This window comes from Suricata suricatta, chromosome 8 (genome assembly GCF_006229205.1).
Source record: "Suricata suricatta isolate VVHF042 chromosome 8, meerkat_22Aug2017_6uvM2_HiC, whole genome shotgun sequence".
In the NCBI taxonomy this organism is placed as follows: domain Eukaryota; kingdom Metazoa; phylum Chordata; class Mammalia; order Carnivora; family Herpestidae; genus Suricata; species Suricata suricatta.
Window position 1 is genome coordinate 136,179,299 of NC_043707.1, and position 6,056 is coordinate 136,185,354.

At 44.8% G+C, this 6,056-nt stretch overlaps 1 long non-coding RNA gene across 1 annotated transcript; it reads right to left on the reverse strand.

Annotated features, from left to right (window-relative positions):
• Window positions 1-639: 639 nt before the first annotated feature.
• LOC115300363 lies at window positions 640-5,723 on the reverse strand. The gene is made up of 3 exons (XR_003912618.1): window positions 5,652-5,723; window positions 4,831-5,179; window positions 640-790 (listed from the first exon to the last, which is right to left on the reverse strand). It is a non-coding gene; the product is annotated as an uncharacterized LOC115300363 (long non-coding RNA).
• Window positions 5,724-6,056: the final 333 nt, after the last annotated feature.

Genomic DNA, 6,056 nt, shown 5'->3' on the forward strand with positions numbered 1-6,056 from the left:
AAAGCCAAGAAATCTGTTAAATCTTCTGCTTGCATCTTTTTAAAGAGGGTTGTTCTAGAAGGATCCAAGCTCCTGTAGGGGCCCAAAGGGCTCTGGTTTCTAAAACAGCTTCTCTCCGAGACAAAGACCAAGCTTCCGGGGAACACATCAGCCGACCCGGTGGAGGTAAATCTTGAGCAGTGCCAAGCAGCGGATGATGTTTGTTAGAAGAGAGACAGGCTGCCTTTTTTTACAAGAATAAAGTGGAAAATCCCTCTCTTGTGACTAGAAAAGCCAGGGCAGAGAACTTCCCCACTTTGTATGGCGACACGCTATAATTCTTCCCATTTCTCCCTCCTTCCTCAAGCTGAAAAAAGAGTTAAGGAAGTCCAGAAAGGACAGAAAGGAAAATTGATGTCTTTTCTCTGATTAGTTGGGGGCAATTTGAGAAGAATATTCTCACCAAAGAAGAAAAGTTACCGGCAGATTAAAGAAGTGGACAAAACCAGCGCATAGCAACGGAACCCCAGAAAGCACCCTTGAGGGGGTGCATAGAACAGACACTCTGACCATAGCTCAGTGAGATCAGCAGGTGGAAACTAAGCATGAATGTAGGAAAAACGCAGCATACATTTGTTTTTAAGATGTGTTGAGACAGTTGGGAAATGCTTTATTATGAAAATTTTCAAGCCCACATCAAAATAAGAGTGTCAGGTCCCCATGTGCCCATCACGAAACTTCCACATGCTCAACCCTTTCCTGCAGTTGTGGGCACAGCCCTAGGCATCAGGGAATTCTTTAGGGTGTATCTCTAAAGGATAAAAAAAATTTGAAAAAATTACTGCATTATCACACCAAATAATTAACCAGAAGCCCTTATTATCAGGGTTCAAACTTTACCCTTGGTTCCTTTGCAGTAGGATTTTCTTTAAAAAAATTTTTAATGATTATTTACTTTTGAGAAATAGAGAGAGACAGAAGGTGAGCAAGGGAGATGCAGAGAGAGAGAGAGAGAGAGACAGACTCAGAAGCAGGCTCCAGGCTCTGAGTTGTCAGGACAGAGCCCGAACCCATGAACTGTGAGATCATGGCCTGAGCCAAAGTTGGACACTTAACCGACTGAGCCACCCAGCCGCCCAAGGCTTTTCAAACAAGATCCATCTATATGCTGCAATTGATCTCTTAAAAATGAGCATGCTTTTTGGAGGTTTCTTGTACAAAACACTCTATGTGGGCAGGACTGGCACACGACTGCGGGAACTTGGGTCTCTGCATAGATTCTTGGGTGAATGGCTCTGAAGTGACATGGCTCTTGGACTCGGAGGCCAACAGCCCAAGAGTTCAGGGAAGGTTCAGGGAAGGTGGCTAGGGTCCCAGGTCTCTCCTGGTCAAAATGGAGTTGTGGTGAATAGTGGCTATTGGGAACCACTTGGGGGCAAGGACAGGGACAACGTCCCTTCTTGCGGAACGAGGATCAGATACACCAGCACGTCACAAAGTCCTGTGTCTTGTCACCTTTCGGGTAGCGGCATGACACCTGCCTATCCTGTTGCCTAGTGACACCGCTCCCGAGATGATGGAGAATGTGTCTGGACCAAGGGTACCATGCAGGACAGTGGACCCACCTGACCACTCTAGTCCCCAAGGCCACGAATGTCTTGTCCCTGCCTCGCTGGCCAGCCCCATTCTCCCTGACAGGCGTGGGCTTCAGAACCTCATCCTGGAGCGATGGCCCCAGAAGCAGTCAATGACCTTCGACTCCTGAAGGGGCAGGAGACACGATACTCTCCTTCGTGCTCTTGGTCTGCACACTCTTGACCCGGCGGCCTGGCCTCCAACCCCACACACGCTTGGGGCTTCTGTTCCCGCTGCAGCACCCGCTTCACCTCAATGCTTGGAGTTTTCTTGGAAAGGGAGCTGGATACATTTTTTTAAAAAGCTCTATTAGGTTCTGGTTTGGACTTGAAATTCCAAGCTTGTGGCTCAGTGTCCTGGTGGTAAGGAGAGGAGGAGACAGGCCAGAGAGAAACTCCCTGGGGTCCTGCCTCACGTGACGCTGGAGAAGTGACTTGACCTCTCTGGGCACTCGTTTCCCTCATCCCTCAAGGGATCTGGGGAGGATAGAACGAGATGAAGCGGAAGTGACTGGTACCCACTGGTCAGCTGTGCCTGGTGCTGTGACCAGCTCTTATGTTTTGTCCCCTCCCTGTTTTTACATTATTTTTGCTTTTCTTCCCTTATGTTCATCCGTTTGGGATCTTAAAGTCCACATATGAGTGAAGTCATATGATGTTTGTCTTTCTCTGACTAATTTCACTTAGCATAATACACTCTAGTTCCATCCATGTTGTTGCAAATGGCAAGAGTTCATTCTTTTTGATCACCGAGTAATACTCTATTGTATATATGTATGCCACATCTTCTTTATCCATTCATCTGTCGATGGGCCTTTTATGCACCTTTGTGTTTGAGCTACTTCACAGCTCTGTATGTTGCAGAAACTGGCAGTAATATCATTGATCTTGGTCCATGAGAATGCCAATTAATATTGTCCACTGGAGATATGATAGACTATTGCCCTGGGGATATTGACCTGTTTTCCATCAATTTGCACATTTATTTCAGCATTCTTGATTTTCTATATAGTGTGTTCTTCGAATTCTCCTTTGGGTAGATTGTAACATCCTACTGGCTTCTTCATCAGTTGTTGACTTACATTATTATCTTTGACACACATTCATCTAATATTTATCTGAGTTAAGCTGATTTTACCATTTAGAAATTATTATTAATAGCGTCAATTTTTTCCAAAGATCATCTATTAAGTGGGTAGTTACTAGGTTATTTATAGTCTCCATAGCTAGAGATTTTCTCAACATCAACAATATTGGTCAAGATGCTGAGTCTTCTCTTAACTTCTATTGAACTAACAGCAATTACATTACAATCCTTTCTAGCTGCTTTTGTACTGCCTGGTAACTTCTAAAAATTTAACATCTTTATTATCAAATAAGTCCTAAACATTTTCTTGAAATGTTACTTTAATCAATTGGCTTAATTTGTTTTTTTTTCTTCATCTTTAATCTAGAAGCTCTGTAAACCTTGTTGGCCAAGTTTTGAGATTCGGTTGAGTTATTTGGAGTAACTCAAAAGTTTTCATACGTTGTTCTTAAATTAAACACATTCACATACAATTTTGTAAACAGGCTAATAGTTTCAACCTTGAAATTGATGAAGTTTTCTCAAATTGTTATATATCATTTTCTTATTTCTATTATGTCTTTTTCTTTGTTTTTGTGGTTTTGTCTACAAAAAATAAGTTCAAGCACTATCATTCTCTGCATTCATGTTGACATTAATAGCTAAAACATTTCTTTCTTTTTAGGTAATCTCTACACCCAACATGGGGCTTGAACTTACAATCCTGAGATCAAGAGTTGCATGTTCCATTGACTGAGCCAGGTGCCAAGAACACTTCTTCCTTATAAAGCTAAGAAAAAGATTGAGTTCTTTTTATGAGGTCATTTATTAAAGTCGCATATCTCAATGATTTTTTTTTTCCAGACTGTTTATTTCCATTTAGCTATTTGTTAAGATTAACATTCAAGGCTTGCTACAATCTTCAGTTGGCTCTTGCATTTCTAGTAGATCCAAATATTCTTCCAGTTTTTGTTCTTTCTCTTCCTTCCTTTTCAGGCACGGTATTTGATTTTCTTTGATAGTCACTCAATACATGGTAGAAAATATTTAAAGTGACTCACTGTGAATCTTTTATTACATTGACCCCAAATAATAGAACAATACCTATTACACATGAGTTTCTTCATGTGTTTAAAATTTTTTTTAAAACCTTTTTTATGTTTATTTATTTATTTTGAGAGTGAGAGACAGGGGGAAGGACGGCGGGGGGGGGGGGGGAGAGAGAGGATTCCAAGCAGGCTACGTGCTGTCAGTGCAGAGCCCAATGTGGGGCTCGATTTGAGCCAAAATAAAGAGCCAGATGCTTAGCCAATGGAGCCACCTAGGTGTCCCACTTTGTGTTTTTAAAAATAAATTGTAAGAGTACCTGCTGGCTCAGTTGAGTGTCCAGCTTCAGCTTGGGGCATGATCTCCCAGTTCTTGAGTTCAAGTCTGCATCGGGCTCTATGCTGTCAGCACAGAGCTCTCTTTGCATCTTCTTTCCCCTTCTCTCTCTGCGTCATTCTTGCTCTCTCTCTCTCTCTCTCTCTCAAAAATAAGTAAACATTAAAAAAAATAAAAATAAAAATGGATTGTAAAATACATCCAACCCACCCATTCAAATTCCTCTGGCTATTGTCAAAAAAGTAATGGAAGAGACGTGCCTTTACATGTCTCTATTTACAGTGCCCTAGAAATGACCTCTTAGGCTTGTTCACTTTAAAACAAGCTAGTTCAGATGCCAAATTAGAAATATAGGAGGGGGACATAGTTGGGGTACCTGAGTGGCTGAGTCGGTTAAGCGTAAGTGGCTTAGTACCTAAGTGTACCTAAGGACATAGTTGGGGTACCTAAGTGGCTAAGTCGGTTTGGCTCAGGTCATGATCTCATGGTTTATGAGTTTGAGCCCTGCATTGGGCTCTCTGCTGTCAGCATGGCACCCGCTTCAAATCTGCTATCCCCCCTCCTGCGCCTCCCCCACTCACACCCTCTCTCTCTCTCAAAAACATTTAAAAAAAATAATAAAGTTGAAAAAAATAAACAAAAATAAATAAATGAAAACATGGTGGGGGGCATCGTTTCACAAAATCCCATTAAGGAGACTATGAGCAGACACGTGAAAGCCGATGGCTGCGCGCTATTCTACATAAGGATATTTTATAATGTCTTTACCTTTTTACCTGCTGACGGGTGTCCAGGTTCTTTGCTGTCACAAACAATGCTGCCATGAACATCGGTGTGTTCACACTTCCCTGAGCAGAAGTTCCTCAGGACTTACGCTGTAAGTGGGATTTCAGCGTGAAAGGAAGGAGCATTTTAAACTGTACGTGGTATTTCCATCTGCCCCCCCGAAGCGGCTGCCATGATTCACAACACCCCCGCCGTGTCTCAGCGCCCCGATCCTCCGCCTCCTTGACGACACTCAGCCCTATCAGCCCCCTTCATCTCTGCCCGTCGGCTCGGTCTGCAGGGACCATTGCTTCCTCGCTCTCTTCCTCCGATTGCCAGGCACTGTGTCAGGCTGTAAGAGAGGGCCATGGTCCCATCTTAGAGGTCCCTGATGAATGAAGGGGAGCGAGACCAGAACCACTTACAGGGACACCAACCCGTGTTGGGCTCATTATATTCTCCCCGAGACGGTTCCAAGACTCTCCCCAGGGCAGGTGTCAGGGGCAGAAATCATCCGGAAGCTATCCCTCCTTGGGTCCTGAACTCATTGGGGAGATCGAGCTTGGCTGTCCTTGGTTGGGAAGAGTCCCCGAGACTGTCCCGGGGATGGAGAGACTCCTCCTGCGGGTGGCTTGGGCCCCAGGGCTCCAGTCTGGGCTGGGGCCCTGGTGTCCAGGAAGGGCCAGGAGCAGAGTGGGTGGGGCAAGGGTGTCTGGAGTCACGTGTCCCTCAGATGGGTCTGCCTCTAGTATTTCCCTCTGGTTAGGACACTGGACCAGGATGGGAAGTGTCAGGGGCCCCGAGAATGAATGACAGGAACTTACCTGCTTCCCTGGGTAGTTTGGAGGCTTGGAGTCCAATCTGATTGAGGAGCAAGAGGGAAGCGGATGTTTCTGGGCACGTGCCTGTGGGTGAGCCACGTGGTAAACGAGCAATCTCGATGTGTTGTGAAACGTGTGCCTCTACGGGGCGACAGTGTGCGTGGACCCCACGTGGGCACTCAGCTCACTCCCAAGGTCAGGGGACATTGGAGGGGGAGTGTCCCTTACCGGGAGGAGGAATCAGACCAGAGTGTCAAGTGAAGGAAGTTGCGCTTCTCTTTGGAGTAATAAATGGAGGGCTATCAAAGAGCTGTTTTCTTTCTTTTAAGGAACGTGACATGAGTAAATTTGCATTTGTGAAAGATGATCCTGTCTGCAGTGTAGACAGTGGATCAGAGGTCAGGAGAC